Source organism: Nansenia antarctica, assembly GCF_963989245.1.
Source record: "Nansenia antarctica genome assembly, chromosome: 3".
In the NCBI taxonomy this organism is placed as follows: domain Eukaryota; kingdom Metazoa; phylum Chordata; class Actinopteri; order Argentiniformes; family Microstomatidae; genus Nansenia; species Nansenia antarctica.
The window spans coordinates 10773649-10793120 of record NC_137688.1 but is presented as its reverse complement, the minus strand read 5'-3'; positions in this window follow the sequence as shown (position 1 = coordinate 10793120).

Here is a 19472-nt window from a genome sequence, read left to right as displayed (position 1 = left end):
GTATTAATGAGACAGAAATATGGGAAAAACTCGAACACCTGAAAGGTAGTACTTACTAACACGATAACACCTCATGTAAATATAACAGTATCAGTCGTCTAGCTATATATTGCTCTACTTCGCAGCAGACTGCATCCGCTCCCATATGGTCTAGCGGTTAGGATTCCTGGTTTTCACCCAGGCGGCCCGGGTTCGACTCCCGGTATGGGAATGTAAGCTTTTGATTCCATCTGTGTGAACTGCTTATTCATAACGCGCTATATTACGCGGCAACAATTAGATAGACTGCATCATTCTAAAACGGACAAAAAAACCATAAACCATAAATGAAGTGTGGTCAATGAGCCTGCCCTATGCAATAAATGTCCTTGCAGTACATTATCTAGCAGGCTAAATTAAGTGATATTGTTATGAATATTCTGTTTAACTGTTTATCACATGATTACGTACACTTTATTTTTTTTTTACATGAAGTCAATTCCCGAAATAGACAATATTACCGAAACTACGCTCCCTATAGACGACGTGGGCGTGGTAGAAACTTACTGTTGATATCATTAGGGACAGTGTGTATTTAACTGTTACAATGTAGCAACGTGGGCATTGGCAACATATCCAAACATTTGATTCGCGCTCAACTGAACAGAGCAGCTGACCATGTTTCCCCCCAAATTGACAGAACATTTCCTTGATCTATAAGGGTAGATGTCACTGTCATCTCCCGCTGGATACCAGAAAAGAAAAACCGAACAGCGCATATTTTTTTTTTAGTTATATTGGTCAAAAGGTATAAAGACACTTTTCGCCCATTGCGTTTCATTACATCTCATCAGTTGCTCAACATGTTCACATCATTCAAAAATAAATGTTATGTTTTATCAGCAGCTTGCATTATATTGTGAATCCCTAGTGCTGGCCAATCATTTACTAGGGAAAATGTGACTGCTAGGAATTCCCCACGCATCGGCTTTCGGTAAGAAAAAAAAAGTCAGTGTAACAACCCATGTCAGGCACGGGAAAGTCTAGTGAAACTACCGTTGGCTAGACATGGTGTGCATTTAATCATCTCACACTCGAAGATTGAAGGACTATGTTTTTTGGATAATATCAATATGCTTTGAAGTGCTTCTTGAAGACATTACCAGATGATTTAGTTTGAGACGCAATATTCCAAATATTTTAATGTATGGCATTTTATGACAAACACATTAAGGGACTAGGGACTAAAGGTAAGTTTACAATATTCAGTTGGTGTTTGATGTATGTTTTCTTGGCAACTGTTTTAATACGATTCCAAACAGACTCCTGCAGTGTATGGACCGCTGCTCTCCGTCAATTAGCTTCAACGAGCGTCAAGGAGCGTCTTTAATTTCCAAGATGAATAAGACATTGCCTTAGATCAGATGTGATGCTATTACAAAGAAGCATAGCCTACTATGTGAAAGTTAACATTTAATAGAATATGATCTATTCACCATATATGAATATTACCATATATAGACTATTTTAATTACTCCAACGTAAGAGTTTTTGGTTCGTCCTGCTACTGACCCCGCATGACTTCACTTTTGATGCGAACAACCTCCAGGATATATGACCTACTGTCAATTGTGCTTCTACCATGGATGGCATGTGATTAGGATGCCGTGTGTTCAATGTCTGAGTTAAAGACATTTCAAAGACCTTTAGTCTGTTGTAGCCGGCAGACAGAGCTGGACTGTCCTAAGGATCCAGTGCCCGTTTGTGAGAGGGATCACTTGTAAGACCTCAATGCGATGAGTTGTTTTCTTTAGTTCAATTGCACCCTTTGTTTCAGCCTCGAGAACTATTAAGCCCATCATCGGGATATCAAGCAACAGAATGTGAGATTTGGTTTTATCTGGTATGATATGCTGACTCATTGAAGTAACTATGGGAGAATACTGTCAGGTTTTCATTTTCATCTGATTTGTTAAAATGACATACAGAACCAATGTTCCCACACATACATTGTATTGCTTTTATTACCATGCAATTCTTTTTGTACTTACAGCCTGATAACATGTAGGCTATTGTTATGACTCATTGTCACTGCATTCTTAGTACAAACGGGTGTTGGTTAGGGTCAAGGTTAGGGCTATTGCAGTTGTACAATGTAGCCAATATACTTACAATGTACTTAAAATAGCAGTGTAGTAGTGTAAAGCATTGCTCCATAATCCTGCAATTTTGTTCAAGAGCTTTAGTCCCTCTGTTGGACACCCACATGTGTGCCTGTTATGATGTAGAAGCTTCAGACACAGAACCATGCCTATTATTCTATGAACATGTTGCAGAGCTAAGGTTAAAATTGACTAGACCATCTTCACCCTAAAGACTTAATGGCTTACATCTCCATTAGAACTGTGTTTTCTCAAATAACTTGATCTTACTCAACCCATCTGTGGCCAATCTAAATGTTTGCCAGATGTTTACATTTTTGTCTTAAGATGCTGGCCTTGTGGGACGGGCGAGCTCTATCATCTCATTGGCCCGCTGCGGCTTGCTGTCGTCCACAGAAAGGGAGGGGCGAGGCAGGGGAATACTCATTCGGGGGGTGCTGGGCTTTTTGTGCTGCTCAGCCCACACTCAGCTGGTCCCACTGACCCTTCCCCACCCCCACCCCTACCCCCACCCCCACCCCTACCATCTCTACCCAACCGTACCATCCCAGAGGCAAGCGGTTAATTGGAAATGTTGTCTTCTGAAACCAATTATCCTCAATACCAGCTTCTAAATATACTTGTCTGCAGAGCATCGTGGTTCTGCTTATTAGATGCCCAGAATCCTCCTCCTGCTTTTGAAAATTCTCCCTGGTGCGTCTTTCGACATGTCCCACCCTCTTTCTTTCTTTCTTTCCCTCCTTCTCCCTTCCTCCATCTTGGAGGTCATGTACAATGACCCTGCTCCGCCTTTGAACTTTGTTGCTGGAGGGATTTCTCATGCGCCCACAAAGGGACTGAGAGACTAACCTCTCCTGTCTCTCATTAAACAGAGACTGGATTAGGATGGTGGAGGATGACATCTGGAGGCATTAGGTTGCAGTTGATGGTGTGTTTATGCTCACTAGGAAACACAAGCCTCTCCTTGCTGGAGCTAATGGAATCCCAGATACTTACCATGTGACAGTGATGTCACCATCAGCATTCTGAGCAGCTGAGGAGTGTGATGATGACCAAAGACAATGGACAGCTATGCTTCTTTGTGTTCCATTTGTTGAGGGCTTCCAGCAGTGTCCTGTCCTCAATATGAGCCTTTTCTAACTGTCCAAGAGCTGCCTTAATGGCCTCCTGGATATTGATTTGCTTGCACACTTGGAGATGTGTCTTGCTGTTGTTTCCAAATCGGAAGCACCACTAGAGTTTCACAATGGACCAGTACCTCTCACAGTTGCCTTGAGAGAGACAGGTGAGTGAATAAGAGGACAGTCTCCCTTTTTTATCACATGGGCAAAGTCAGGTTGTCTTATTGTGAAAAATATTTTAGCTACAAAACGAGTCATAAATGCTCAAGGAAGATCTCAGAGATAGAGAGAGAGAGAAGCACCAGTCCACTGATTATCCTCACTGGGATAAATTGGTGTAATTTGACACCCCACAGGTAACCACAAGGTGGCAATGCCTTCACTGTGTAAACAAATGTGTAGGTTCAGTAAGATTGAACTGTCAAGCGACAAGCTCAAATAATAAAGGAACCAACTTCTTTTTTTTTTTTTTTTACTGTTGCACTTCCCTATTTCTGAGAGAATATCTCACAATGGGGTAGTGGTGTTGGTGGGGGCGGGGGGACTATGTAGGCAACTGCATTGCAAAGTTCCGTATTCTTTGTGTGTGTTGGTTTCAACAGTGGAGGCTGTCACCTGAGTTTCATGTCCTCAGCTATCTGTGATGGCTGGCGGCCGAGATGACGTCAAAGAGAAAGGAGAGACAAGGGAAATTCCACCTGTAACACCATCGTAACTACATGGTGCCTTTCACAATGTGAAGCATGTGACTCCCAACAGCCCACATGGCCTCCATTTCTCCATGCATACTCACTGCCATTAGTATTGCTGCCATGTTAACCTCAGTGTCGTTAATATTTACACATTTTTCCTCCTGATGTTCTGGCTATATATAAGATGTCATATAGTATATTTGACTCTAAACAACCATGCAGTGTTTAATTAGATTAAACTAAGCCTTGGTGACTTTGCCTGGCTAATTGTTTTTCTTTCCATGACCCATTTAAGCCGTTACTGTGTAAAATAAGCATGTATTCATCTTTAATGAATACATTGTAAAGATGGAAAAAAGGCTATCAGGCTAGGGTGGACTGACCCAGGTTTATGGCCTCCATTTCTGGGGCGTCAGTATCTGTTAGTACCAGTAGATTGGTGCAAATTAATTCAAGGTCCCTACTCTCAGCGCGGGGTACTTTTGTTGTGACTATGAATAGGCAGACATGGGTATATTTAGTAGATGTATTTAGGCACGTACATGTTGTATCTGATGTGTTGATTAGATTAGGGGGGGGGGGGGGGGGTTGGACTACAAGCTTGATGCTCAAGCAACAGCCAGCTAACTACATAGCAGCCTTTCCCCTTTTTGTAGAGCGGCCCTCTCTGCTTTCACTTTCCTGGAGCTTGAATTGAAGCTTTGGGTTCATGTGTGGAAATACATGTTGGGTCAGTGCTAATGACATGTCTCTAATAAAGGTTTGACATGCAGACAGAGTTATTTTAGCGTGTGAAACTGCCCTCCCAGGGGAGAGGAAGAGGATACCTCATTCAGCTGACTTTCAAAGTCAACAAGTTAATGTGTCAAATGTAACAGCGTATGAAGTTAGCGGCTCATCACTTAGGACTCTACACAGAGAAGCATTTGTGTTTTTCTGTCACCACCTTCTATAAGCTAAGTACTTAGTGTTCTTCTAGACTGTAGAGGGAATGCCACAGTGACAGACTGTCCCTCCCTCAGGCCTCTTGTTTGAATTATTTAACTACATGCAGCTATTGGGTATTCTGTCAACAGAACGCTTTCAAAGCCCTTTAAAATGAGCTTGATACAAAAATATACATGTATGGGGTCTGCTTTGTTTTAGAACTAACTAACCCTAACCCTAATTATGTTGGCCTATATGAGCAGAATGCTAATTCACTACTAATCAATCAATTGGTACTTTTCAGATTCAATGTTTTAATCCCCAAATGGAATTAGCGTCTTAGCCTTAACATGAGGGAGTTTTCAATGTAGATAGCCTTTGCCTTTGTCTGGATGGCAAGTAGCTGATACTGTTCACAGAGGTGTGATGTGGACCGTTTGGAATGTTGGCCTTGGCTATAGGTGTTTAATGTTTAATGGGATGTCTTTTGTGTGAATGGAGTGTGTGTGTGGCTTAGCTAGCGGTAATTTATCTGCTCCTTCCTTAAACAATCAACCCAATTCCACCTTCTCTCCTCTTATCAGTTGCCTAATGTATTTGTGTCAGGCGGTACTGCTGCCCCAATGGGCTGTGTGTGTGGCATCATGACATATTCATATAAGCTAAATGGTAAATGGACTGACTTTTTAGCACTTTATTCCAAAGTGCTTTACAATGGCCCCTCATTCACCCAATGGCGGCAAGCTACCATGCAAGGTGACGGCCTGCTCATTGGGAGCAATCTGTGGTTCAGTGTCTTGCCCAAGGACACTTCAACATATGGCCAGCCGGGGCTCGAACCACCGATCTAATAATAAATAATAATTTTGCCATTTAGCAGACGCTTTTATCCAAAGCGACTTACAATTACGAATTACAGGGACATTCCCCCTGGAGTAATTGAGGGCTAAGTGCCTTACCCAAGGGCACACTAGTAGTTGTGTGGCTTCAGGCGGGATTTGAACTCACAACCTTCCGATCACAAGTCCAACTCACTATCCACTAGTGACTAGACCACCACTACCCCTGCCAACCTTGCGATCATTAGACGCCGGCTCTACCTCCTGCGCCACAGCCGCCCCCAAATAAGCTACTGTAAACATTGCCCACGTTTAATGTTATGAAGGGAACTGAATCTAAGTTTGCATACCTCAATAATAGGACAAGTATTTCTCATTTCCGGGCCTGGTTAGGATTTAACAGTTCTATTTTGTGTCTCGGCAGTAACTAACCTGCATTGTGCAATGACCTTTCAGGCTATGATTCAGTCAAGCAGAGTTTCAACACTTCCACTTGTCCCAATCTGGGACTTACCCTCATTCCTCTGTGTAGGTCCTGGGCAACATGACCCAAGTAGGCGATCCTTCCTGGTGAGAGCATCAATCAGCACAGCAGCTGTAATATTGCATGGATACTGTTACCTGTGGGCGTATGGTCAGTGCCTCGTACCATCAGCATGATTTGGCAGAGGGAGAGGGAGTGACTCAGCTGTAGGTTATGTGCATTGAATGCATTTCCTTTCAGCTAAACGCCTACACCCCTCTATGTCTGTCCTGTTGTGTACCCAGTCATCCTCAGTAATTGCTGGGAATGAGGGATGACCACTCCAAGGCCTGGTCATAGTCATAGTCTGAGGATGACAATGTGTTCACTGCTTCTGACCATTTGTTGTCTGGTAATTCATTGACGGAAGGACTAATGGTCAAAGTTAACTGCAAGGGGTTGTCTGCCCTCAGGATGAGAAAGAGGGATGGCCTCACATAAACTACTGTAGTACTAAGATCATCTTAAAACCACTGTAGGCTATGGATGTAGGGTTGATCTTAGCGCTACAGTACTTTTGTGGAAAGCACCAGTGGCTTACATTACAATAGAAAAGAAATCGACCTCTGACCCCACTAACTCTGACGGAATCTTGTGCGGTCATGCGACACAATTCTGAAGTGTGTCATGGTGCGTGTACCTCTTTGTCCATCTCAGTGGGCCTAATTAAAATGCCTTTCTGCCCTTTCCTTTGCCACAACCTGTGTGTCCCATGAGGGCTACTATCGAGCCCTGGTTGGTCCAGTGTGTGGACTTTCCTTAGCTCTGAGTGAGTCATGGAACGGCCATCACCACCTGACCTCGGAGCTGTACAAACAGCAGCACTGCCTGTCCTTCTGAGGCTCATATCTCAGGCCCTCAAGGTTCAACCTATTTTTGGTCTTTCTTGGTATTCATGCAGAATAACCATAGGGCTAGTTTCAGAGACCTAGATCAAGCCTAGTCCTAGATTAAAAAGCATTCTCAAAGGAAAATTCCAGACCTATTGTAGGCTTAACCTGTGGATGGGAAACTAGCCATAATATAGTTAGTCTGCGTGAAGAGTCAGTGGTCCTTTAATACCACAGAACTGAATGAGCTGGATTCTCTTCATTGTGGCTTGGTTTGCATGGTGCAAATTTGGAGACAAGATCAAAATATGTCAGGTGGTTTGAAGTTGAACAGGAAAAAACAAGGTTGAAAGTTTGAAAGATTGAAACTTATCCAAACATGAGCGGGAACAGTGTCATGAAGCAAAGTGTTGTCTCTGCTTTTTTAAATGGGACATGCTGCTTTTGTGGCTTTGGTCTGTTTTGGTTGGACTCTGATCTGCAGCACCAGTATAAAACATAGCAGTCTTTATTTATAGCCTATAAAGGAAAGGTGTGTCTTCTCACTTAGTCAGCAGAGTCACATGGTTCCGTCTTCTCACTTCAAGGCTGTTTATCTCTCTGTAACTCTGAGGGACGGGCAAGAGTGTGTTTCTCTATGAGAGACATTTTGTGTTTCTACTGTATGTGTGACGTCTTGTCTGGCTCCTTAGCTTCTATTTTTCTTTCTTTCATGCCATTCATTCATTGTTCCTGTTTTATTTTGATAAACTATCGAGCTCTACCCACCTCTTCTCTCTTTTCACATCACTTCCTGCCCTTGTGTGTTCCCCACCTGTGTGATTGTGTACCCCACCCTGATAAGTTTCACTTGCCCCTCATTATCCTTCCCTCTCCAGTGTATTTAATCTGTGTGTTCCTCTTTCTCTGTGCCAGTTTGTCTTTGTACCTTGTGTCAAGCGGTCCAGCGATTTATTCCTAGTGTTGAGTATTCCTGGTTGTTTTGATCTCTGATAGTTGACCCGACTTTGCCTTTTGTCTTGTCCTTGCTGGATTTGTCTGCCTGTCTCATGACTGACCACCTGTGTACCATACCCTTGTTTGAAAGTAAATACATATTATATATTTTTTTTTTGCATTTGAGTCCTTTGCCTTTGTTACTCCAGTTGTTACAGTATGCATTTTTTGGCTTATTTATTTTTACATCAAGTATCAGCTATTTGAAACTTGCATGTAATGTGTAGCCTGGCCCCTATTGCCATGTCTAGATTTGCTATGCTTATCTGATCCAAGTTCATCAGATATTATATTATCATTGTGTTACTCTAGTAACAATGTTGTGTTGATATGCTGTTGCATAGTAATGGATTAACATTATGCGAATACATGTTACTGGTGCAACAAGCGTGTTACTACACAGATAGGCCTATAGGGCCAATATAGTCTCACTAAGTCAAAGAATAGAGAGAAGTTGACTAGGTGGAGGCAATGATTTCAACCAGGCTTTTTTGTGAAACTGGTAATTGAAAACACACTACTCACCTGCAAAATAATGGCATCGAAAACATATTCAGCTAACTCTATGTTTTCATTTCCTGCAATGCGTGCAAATCGTATTGTAAACATGATAGACTGGATCGAAAGGAGTATGCAAGCAAAAAACTTTAGGGGGTGGAGGCCCTGTGCCCCCACAATCTCAAGAGATGAGATTCTGGATTTCGAGATTAGGGCCAACATAATGTCCTGAGTGTTACCAATTTGTTTTGTTTTTGTTTGAATTTGATCATGAGCCACATGGCCAGCCGTTAATCAGACCGTGGAACTGGTCCGAGTAATGTCATCCTACAACTGAAATCTGATGAAATAGCCTTCAGACCATGACATCGACCCACAATCCTCAGAGGTGAGGAGATGGAATGGCATAGTTTTTGAGGCCAACATCCGCTCCAATGTCATCTTATTCCCTGACAATGAGGAGATGATGAGGGAGAATGTAGTTTTTGGCATGGGCACTGGCAGGAACGGGGAACAAAATGTTCTCCTTTAGTATTCATTAATGAGACTGCTGGAGAGAATAATGGAGAGCTAGCTGTGCCAACCATGAGCTCAGTCTATCGAACCTGCCCTCTCAGCTGTTTGTTTGATCCTTTTAAAATACTGTTTGACAGTCAGGTCAATGATCACCGTCCCATTACTAGTGTGTTGTTTACACACATTAGAGAAACGAACAGCCATTAAAATGTGAGATAAGTGTAGGCTCTTTTGAGCCGGGTTCTCTGTTCGGGGGAAGTTAGAAGGAATAGAGAACTGTGACTTCTCATAGTGATGCAACAGGTGCTTCAGATATCAATTAAAGCTGTAGTATCTCACATACAACTACTGCTACTGCTACTACTACTGCTACTACTGCTACTACTGCTACTACTACTACTACTACTACTACTACTGCTACTACTACTACTACTGCTACTGCTACTGCTACTACTACTACTACTACTACTACTACTACTACTACTACTACTACTACTACTACTACTACTACTACTACTGCTACTACTACTGCTAGGCCTACTCTGGATGGTGTCATTGGCAATGTTGCCATTGAAAAGCCTCATTGAAAATGTTTTTTTGGAACACTGTGAGAAATGATTGTGTAAAATATTCAGTTATATATTTATAGTATATTTATATAATGTCACTGGCCATGTGGTATGGATGTGCTTTGCTATTCTTCTCCTGGTCTCCAGGGAGAACCACATAGCCAAGCTTCTCTGCTCAAGAGAAAAACAGATGCACAGTATCCACGGATGAGAAATAGTCCGAACATCATTACCATTTACTGGAATGTGATTTAGGCGAGTTGCACAACTTTTTCACGAGGCTCCAGTAGTGGTGCTGTAATCAATTAGTGTTGACACTAAGTAAGGGAATTCTTTATTCCCAAGGTTTAGATAAGGGGGAGGGATGTATGCATAATGCCTGTTTTTGTGTATGTGTTTTGGTTTGTTTATCTCCTCGTCATCTAACAACCATGGGTTTTCAGAGGCTGGAGTCAGTAGGTCTCAATTGCTGCTTGGACTTCTCCTGAGCAGTTGTCTTCGAGTGACACTGTCTGTGTAGTGGACACGCAGTATTTCCAGAGGCAGTGATAAATGGGGGTTGTTTGGTTTATTTGCTCTGTTCGAGGCCAAGGGCGCCTCTGAAAACAATTTCTCTCTCTTCTGTGTCGAAATAGACCAAACCTGGGCCATCCCAGGTAAAACTGCCATTCCGTTGACGGTGGCTAGCAGACTGCACTAAGATTGGGGTGAGTAAAAGGGGACTCAAATGCAGGGGGGGGGGGTCTCAAATGCAGCCCTGTTAATTGAAAAACTGAAAAGAATAAGGCCTAGCTGAGACATCGCTGCTCTTCTCACAGCACACACCCACACACTGCCAACACCCCAGATCTTGACTTCCTGTTTGTCATTTGTATCGTGTCAGATAAAGATGCTTGTCAAGCATCAGATATCTCAGCTCTCATAAATGCACACCGCCCTGAGCACAGAATACACGAGAAGGGTTATGTGGTGGAGGTGACGGGGTGGTTGGTAGGGGGGTTTTGGGGATGAGAGCTGGAGACCCTGTGGCAGATTGTAATCAATTGGCTCCTCAGCTAGTTTGCAGCTGTGTGTGTGTGTGTGTGTGTGTGTGTGGGGGGGGGGGGGTGGGTGTCAGTGCTTGTGTTTGTGTTTGTGTGGATTGCAAGACAAACACAAGAAGCTAACACTGCATCCTAAATAAACTCTGTTGCATGCATCAACGCACTGCAAGCTACAGAGGCGGTCCAGATATGACACAACAGTGGATGGAACTACGTGACATGCCTCTGAGATAGAGACAGAGAGTTCATTAACATGCTTGACGGCCTAGATGCGTGCTGGGTCTTTTGACAGAGGCAGCTGTTTAGGACACACAGGCTGATTATAGCGGGAGAGGTCTGGTTTTCACCTTGCCGCTTGGGCAGGCCACGGGCAATTAGGATGCAGTGTAACTGGGAGGGCCCAGAAGCAGCTATACCCTCAGTGTCAACATGGAGACATGCACACCTCTTTGCATGTGTTTAACTCAGATGGTTGTTTATATATATATATATTTTAGATTTATCCAAAGCAATTTAGAATTAAGGTAAGATAACAAAAATAATGGGGACAGTCTCCCTGGAATAACATGCCTAATGGCACATGAGTGGAGGTGTTCCCAGGTGGGATTTGAACTCATGACCTTCTGATCACTATCCCCGAGGCCAGGACTAGCCACTACTAATAGCTTCATGGTCCACTAATCTGCATTAGCAGCATATTTCCCAGGTGGGTTCTTCAGGGGAGAGGAGGAGGAGGAGGAGGAGGAGGGGTTGGAAGGTTGATAGACACACCTGGACTCACTAGCTACGTCCAGTAGGATTTAATTTCAAAGTGCAGTCAGGTGAGACTGCTTGTGGGTGCGTTGCTCTTTATAGTCTATCTGTCTTGTGCCTCCCACTCACTGTAGTCAAACATCAATAAAGCCTGTTTTATGGGGGCTCCTGTTGCCTCAAGGGCCACTCCCTGGGTGTACCTCTTTGACTGACTGTCAATTTACTTTGCTCAATAAACTCCCAAGCTAATTTCAAACTCCCTAATGACACCTAAAGTAAGAACCTATATTCTTCTGACCCTATTCACAATCCAGCGCTTTACGGGAACTCACACTTGCTTCGGTCATCAATTTCCCTTGCAGATTTCAGCCTCTATGACATAACTGCCTTATATTGCTGGGTCAAAGTCTGAGTGTCTTCTGGAGTGAATGCATACCAGACGAACTGCATTTACACCACCCCTGCATGCAACGCTCCTATACATCACAGGAGAAACAAGTCTGTCTTCTTTCATGTTGCTTTAAGGTGTGGCCTGCTGGTTGGTCTGCCCCAACTCTCCCCTCCCCCCAACCTCGGTCCCCAGCCAATCTCCAATAACGCCAGAACTCACCTGAAGGGATTTGCATACAGGACCCATCCTAGCCCCTGATTGGCCAGGTGCAGGCATTCTGCCCCAGGGCTCTCCTGCCAATGGCTACTGTGGTGCATGACTCATAGGGTGAGGGCAAGTTGCTTCACTACACTTCTCCTTTTTGTAATTTCTAACTGCAGCCATCAGCCTTCTCCTTTTTTTTCTTCGGCTCTGCTCTCTTTCTCAGTTTTGTTTTATCACTGTGAGTGGGAGAGGTAGAAGGCAGGCCACAGTTCCACACCTTGACGAGACTCTGTCCCCCCCGCCGTCTCTATAGGCACTACTTTGGATTATTTTGGCTTCCAGCGTTGTTGTCTATTTTTTCCTCTTAGTTGCTTTTTGTTAGTCTGATCTGACACTTCTTCCACTGCTAACATGGAGCCCGACACCCAAACCGTGTGTCTCTAAGGTTAGTGACTGAAGTTTCTCAAATGTCAGTCTTGTTTGATTATATATAGCCTTTATTTATGTAAACCAGCTCTTTTCCCTTCTTGTTTTTAGTTAAAAAAAATCCTAGCACCAGGGGAGCCCCCCCCCTCACACATTTCGTTGTATGGTACCTGTACTATATTAATGACAATAAAGACCATTAATTCATTCATTCATTATGGGTGAATGAGTTTCAGAACAGTTATTTTCGAGTTGTTTATATGTTTTTATTTTTTAAATGTATGTATCTATCTGTTTTCTATGCATACTATCTGTTTGCGTTTGTGTTTCTGTATTTTGAATGTGACAAAAACAAAAAAAGCAGAAGTAGGCAATGCACAATCATTCGGGTTGAAGTTAGATTAGAAATTCATGTAGATACTATTGGATGCTCAGTTTGTTCTGTTTTGTGCAAGATCATACATGACACATTTCATAATTTGTTTTCTTGAAGAGAAACTTCAACAGGGAATGTACCCACCCACCCACTGTTCTTAATGGCTCATTTAGCACTAAAGCGTTATCAAACTCCTTCTGTAAAGCCAGGTCAGCATGTATAGCAGTATTATCCCTCTCATATCCTTTACCAGGGTATAGCCAAGACATTTAGTTCTGACACAGAAAATGCACGTTACTACATTCCCATGACACACCTTTCATGACCTTTCTTGCTTAGGTATTTTAAGAAAAAAGTCAGGCGATGGCTTGAGTTTTGTGTTCTTGATTTTAAGTGCAATGTTAGGTTGTTTGTGATGATCTGATGTACTTTTGTTGTCATATCTTCATTGTTGTTTTTCTCTTAAGAATCATTGCCTTATATGGCGTGCTTTAGAAAGGGAGGGAACACTGTTTTGCAAGCCCCCTGACCAAGCCCACATGAGGGTTTCCAGTGTGTCATGGTGTAGAAATACCAGTAATTATCTTGCATGGAGACATAGGATAGTCTTCAGGCTATAATGCTGTGAATGCTATGCATTTCTCAGTGCCTTAGAGCCCTGGAGGTACTCCCAGAGCCTTTTTGAAAACAACATTTGAAAGATGGGTTGTCTGCCTGCCCTGCTGTGGCCCTATCATTGTGTCTCCCTGTGTGCTCTGTTGTTTGGCACCAGGTACTGTTTGATTTCAGGCCTGCTTATCTGTACCTGATCAGGCCATTGGAGCCTTGAATGAATGTTGCTCATCCTGTAATGTAGAGGATAAACAGGTTGTCATTGAGTTCCATGGGGGATGGCATGGCAAACAAACTGCTCTTTTAGCCTCTAGTATCTCGTCCTCATAGTTGACCTCTCTACTAGGTGAACACCAGCCTCCAGGCACATTAGTACTCTCAGCAACCTCTCTCAAAAACGCTGTGCTCGCATGTATACGTGTAAAGGGTTAATTTCCATCTTCCTAATGTTAGAGGGTTTCTGTTTCTAAAATGCAGCAGCCGAACAGATAAAAGTATGCTTCCTGTTTCCCCAGAAATGTGCTCTGCAGTCTGACAAACACGCAGCGCCCCACCACTAGTCCACACCAGACATGCTGCATGTCACTGAGCAAATATGGTTAGGCTATATCTTCCATCTATGTAGAGATGAGCAGAACAGCATAGTACCTCAAAGCACAGCGCAGCACAGCACAGGACAGTACTCCCATCCTTTCTATTGTACGCACTATGTAAATAATTCTCAAATGTCCCTAAACTCTCTCTCTCTCTACTAAATCCTATCCAATAGATCCCCCCCACTTATCATTGGAGTAGCATACGCCATCTTGTAGGCCTGGTTTGATCAGGCCAGCCCGCTCAGCGGATGTAGTTCTGGTTCATGCAGGCTACTCTATGGAAGGTTGATGATGGCAATGCCAGGCCTAGTGCCAAAAACACGGGCGGGCGGATACGCATGATTACTGAGATAGAGGGCAAACCACAGCAGACCCTTTCCCGTTCTCTATAAAGCATAGAGAGACAGATTGTGTTGTATATGGAATATTGTATGATATAAGCTCGAGTGATGAGGTCACTCTTTCGGGAAAATCAACAAAACATCAACCAGGAAAATGATAGCCTCTTCCAATGCCTCACACGGCTACGCCTGCTGTATCTATGAGCAGGTTTCCCAGTTTTGAACATTAGTGAATAGTGTAGTTGTGCCTAATATATATATATATATGAGAGAGAGAGAGTTTGCATTTGACCTAACTTTATTATCTTTCCTGGTTCCCACCCTGGCCTCTGATTTGGTTTGTAAATGAGGCCCTGAGGTTTGGCCATGACATGAGACCAACACACCAGAGCGCTCTTTGTGAGGGGCTGTGGAGAGTGGGCTGAGTTTCTGTCACACAGGGGAGGGAGGGAGAGTTGGAGGGAGAGAGAGAGAGAGAGGGATGAAGAGAAGGCGGTAGGCAAGGCAGTAGTGTCAGGTTGGGTCCTCACACGATAAGTCAACAAATCTTACCCTGTAATTAGATCATTAGGCCTGAATGAGGAGGAGGAGGTGGAGGAGGACAACAAGGAGAAGAAGGAGGAGGAGGAGGGGGAGGAGGGGGAGGAGGAGGGGGAGGAGGGGAGAATTTAATCAGTCCAAGCCTGGCATGCCTTCATATGGAACAGTAGAGGGTTGGTCTGTTGCTGGCATTGAATGACCAAGGGTAGCGCTTGTATTATTGTTGTATTGAGGTTGATGGGTAAATAAACACATATTTGAGGCATGCTGGTGTGTGTTGCTATGACACACTATCTGTACTAAGTCCCTCAGGTGATCTCAGGGAATGGGGGTGACTAGAACCTGTTCTACGGCGGGTTCTGGTCGCCTTCCTTTCCTTTGTTGTTCGGGCAAGGCTAGCCTCGGTGACAGGAAGATGGGTTGACAGGTCACAGGGGGCTTGAGGTGACCTGAATTCTACACCACTGGTTTTGTTTGAACCCCCCCCCCCCCCCTTCCACACACACACACACGCACAACATTGAACGTTGACGTAAAAAGATAACTATAGGGTGTTTCTTTTTCATGTCAGAGGTATATTGGTCACACGTGAAAACGGTATGGCTCTGTTCTGTTGTGTGCTTCTCATTCCGTGTCGCCTTGCCGAGCTGGCTGAAGACTCTTTGTGTTGATCCAGGGGGGGATTTGCATCACGTTTCCATACTCCTCGTCTCTCCATTTCCATTGAGCAACGCGCTCTTCCAATGTTGCAACTGGCACACACACACACAAGCTGAGACTGGTAGGCCATTGTTCTTAAGATACAGGGGGGGGAATCAGAGCTGTGAGCCCAGTGTCTGAGCCCTGAAACCATACAGGAGGATTCGAAGCCCAGAGTGAGAGAGTCATAAAACAAAAAAACAAAACAAAAAAGATATCACAGATTTCGAGATGAGCAGTGATCCTGATCTTCTTTGGCAACAGCGAGGAGAAAACTGAAATCTTTTAAAGAACCAAGACGGACCTACAGTAATGTGTCACTTATCAGTCTGCTTATCAAGACCACGTACCTCACATCTACCCTCTTATTTGAGGAGGGAGTTTGAGTGACATGCTTCTGTCCCCTAGCAAGCCCCTTCTGTCCCCTAGCAAGCCCCTTCTGTCCCCTAGAAAGCCCCTTCTGTCTCCTAGAAAGTCTCTTCTGTCTCCTAGCAAGCCTCTTCTGTCTCCTAGCAAGCCCCTTTGTCCTCAGTCATGAGATAATTTGCCTCTTTATCACCTCCCCCCACCAAAAGCCCACCTCTCTCCCTCCCTCCTTCCCACTCAGGCCCTCAGGAGTGGGCAGGACAGGTGCGCCTGTTGACTCCCATCCCGCCCACCCCCCACCCCCCACCCCCCACCCTCCCCCTGCAGATTTGGTAATAAAAAACAGGGGAAGAGAGAGTCGTTTGTGTCGAATATCAGGTCACACCTTCCTTTGATAATGCTCCCGGTTATGCAACATCGGGGCTGTGAGGGGGTGGTTCCAGGCCAGCGCTGCGTGGTAACAACAGGCCTGGTACTGCCAACAGGATCCAGGCTGGTAGGGAAAGTTACCCCAGCCTGACTGGTAACTGGAAACCATTGGAATTTACCATCCTGATAGATACTCAGTCAATATTAGAATTAAGTGAAAAGCTTAGCCAGCACTCCCGGATCACACACAAGACTATTTTCTGTCTTTTTTTATTCCTTATTATCAGCAGTCTCATGTAGGACTATCAGGAAAGAGAACTGGGGTGCTCTGCCTCGTCATGTTCACCAGTAGTGGCAGTTTGTGACAGTAGGATATTTTGAGAAGAAAGATGAACAATTAACCCACTCCCACAACACCTCAATGATTCATTAGTGCCATGATAGATGATATCTGCCATGGAAACATGTACTGTGTGATGTAGCGTAGCCTACGTGGGAGGCAGGTTAAAAATGAGTGTTGATGAATTTTATTGACTGCTCATACAGTCACAGATTGCACACATTAAGTAGAATGAGGGGATGATATGTTACAATTACGACTTTAACCTCATAGTAATTGTTTGATTTCAAAATCCAAACTGATTGAGTACATAGAGTATAAATAAAAGTACACAAAGTATGTTTTTTAGTTTTCGTCTGACTTCGACGGACGTCTCAGAGAACCGTACAACTCTGTGGCCTCTCTGTACCTGCATAGCAGACAGCATTGTGTTTACTTTCCAGTTCCATTGGTCCCACCCTTCATGAGGTAACACGCCTCAAAGAACAATTACCGTGCTGTGACTGGGGGACACATCAAACCCGAGACTTGCACACTCAAATGACAGCCGTGAATCCAGTTCCAAACCCTCTACACCTTCCTCCCATAGTGTCACCAGATGTGTTAATACATACTGCCACACTCTGATGCCTTTCAGAACAGCTTGGCCACTACACAAAGCCGTGTAATATAATCAGGCATTCCGAGGCAGGCACTGGGAAAAATGGATTCTTCATGCGGTTTTTGGGAGGCTTTCCTCCCAGACGCCCCAGCTGCACCGGTGTCTGTGGCTGGAGTGAGGCTTCTGTTGCCGTGATGTGGAACACTGCTCATGCGTTCGTCGACTGAGAGGACAGTCTCCTCCTGTCTGCCCCTGCTCTGCTCCAGTCCCAGACGCATGCCAGGGGCTCTCCGTGATGGAGACCAGCCTAGCTCAGAGCCATTATCCCAAGCCAAGCTCAAAGCATCAAAGGTGCTAAGATGGAGTAGAGCATTTCACAGAAACAAATGTGACACGTTGTCAGGGCGGAGGACACTGTGTGGGGTGTACAGTTGACAAAGCCAAGCAGGGTGTTAGCATAAAAGTACACTTTTGAGCCTTTTGCTGAGAGTTGGACTGCGGTGTGTGTTACTCTGACAAGAATGGTTTTATTATTATTTATTATGTTGCAGCCAACAATGACACGACAGGAGATTAAACTTGTGGCAACTGATAGGCCTAGCTGCATTCAATGCAACATACAGTACATGTAAGTTGATAAGTATGCACTCACAATGCACTTCTTTCATTTAGGAACTCCCACTGTACACAACGTCTAAATAAATAAAACATTGCTGAAATAATCAGGCGATGACCTGCATGCTCATATTTCTGAGAAGAGATGCTGGAAACCGTTGCTAAAAATGACCTCCTCCTTACTTTTGAAAACCACACTGCTCAGGGCATTATCGGTGTTCAATAGTAATGCAGTGAGAAAATGGCATCGGGAGGCCGAGCTGAGAATTGCTGCCAGTGTATGAGAGTGGGTTGCCAGCCATTAAGCTCATCCAAAGTGGCCTTGCTAATACAGTAATGCAGGGGAGATCAAGGGGGATCAATACTGAGAGAGTTGAGAGGAGAGTGAGGATGAAAGGACATTCTACTTGTGACTCATGTTCCCAGCCAATATGACAGGACAGGTTGTGGAAACACACACACACACACACACACACACACACACACACACACACACACACACACACACACACACACACACACACACACATTATTCCTTATATGACATTTCTCAATATAATTATGTATGTCTTGTTGCATTTTAAATATAATCTATTTTGAATATCATTGCTATGATCAAACTGGGTGACACTGGGTGACATGAGTAAAGTTATGATTAGAACACCAGTACTTCAACCCCATTGTGCTACTTTTCCCCTTTTTGGCACATCGCCTATCACCATCACATGCTTGTGGAGACTTAAGGAGAACTTTGTCCTCCCTAACTCACCGTTTACCTTAATCACTCCCTGATCTCAAGTGGTTCTGATTAGCTTGGCTCTATTGACGGCAAAACACTCTTTTTACTATTTTCTCTTGCCGCCAAATTGTTAAATTGAGTGTCTGAGCTCATAACAGTGTGAATAATGGCACCATTTACTACATTATTCTCCTTTGGCTAAAACAGTCAGGAATCACACGCCAGTATATTGATGCTTAAAAATGTGTTTGTCTCAGTCCTAATTTATTCCTTAACCCACTTAGTTCCTCACAGAGAGTAGCTTTTTGAGAGTGATGTGTGAGAGACTCATTTACTACATTGGCAGTCTCTCGCGTGTGTTACTCTGTCAAGCTTGGTCTGCAGCCTGTGTCCTCTCAAACATACAACCCTGCCAGCCCCCATGCCCTCTCTGTCTCTCTGTCTCTCTCTCACTCTCTCTCTCTCTCTCTCTCTCCCCCTCTCCCTCCCCCCCACCCCCGTCGCTCTTTCTCGCTCATAATACTGAGTCTGCTTTACAAGCCATCTCCCTCCCCCATGTTCCTAAGCAACAGTCACTCCTTGTTTACCTATGCGTTTTTGCATTGTGATCTGAAGAGGTCACAAGCCCCCAGAGGTTGTTACCTGTCGCTCTTATTCAAAGTAGCATGCATGTATGCATGCACGCAAAAAAACAACAACATTCCCTAGAAACTATACCAAAAGATGACTTGAAACTACTTAGGTTGCTAATATGATTTGGATTCCTCCTATCCAACTAACTGATAGCGTGTCTAGTGTAATACGTATGT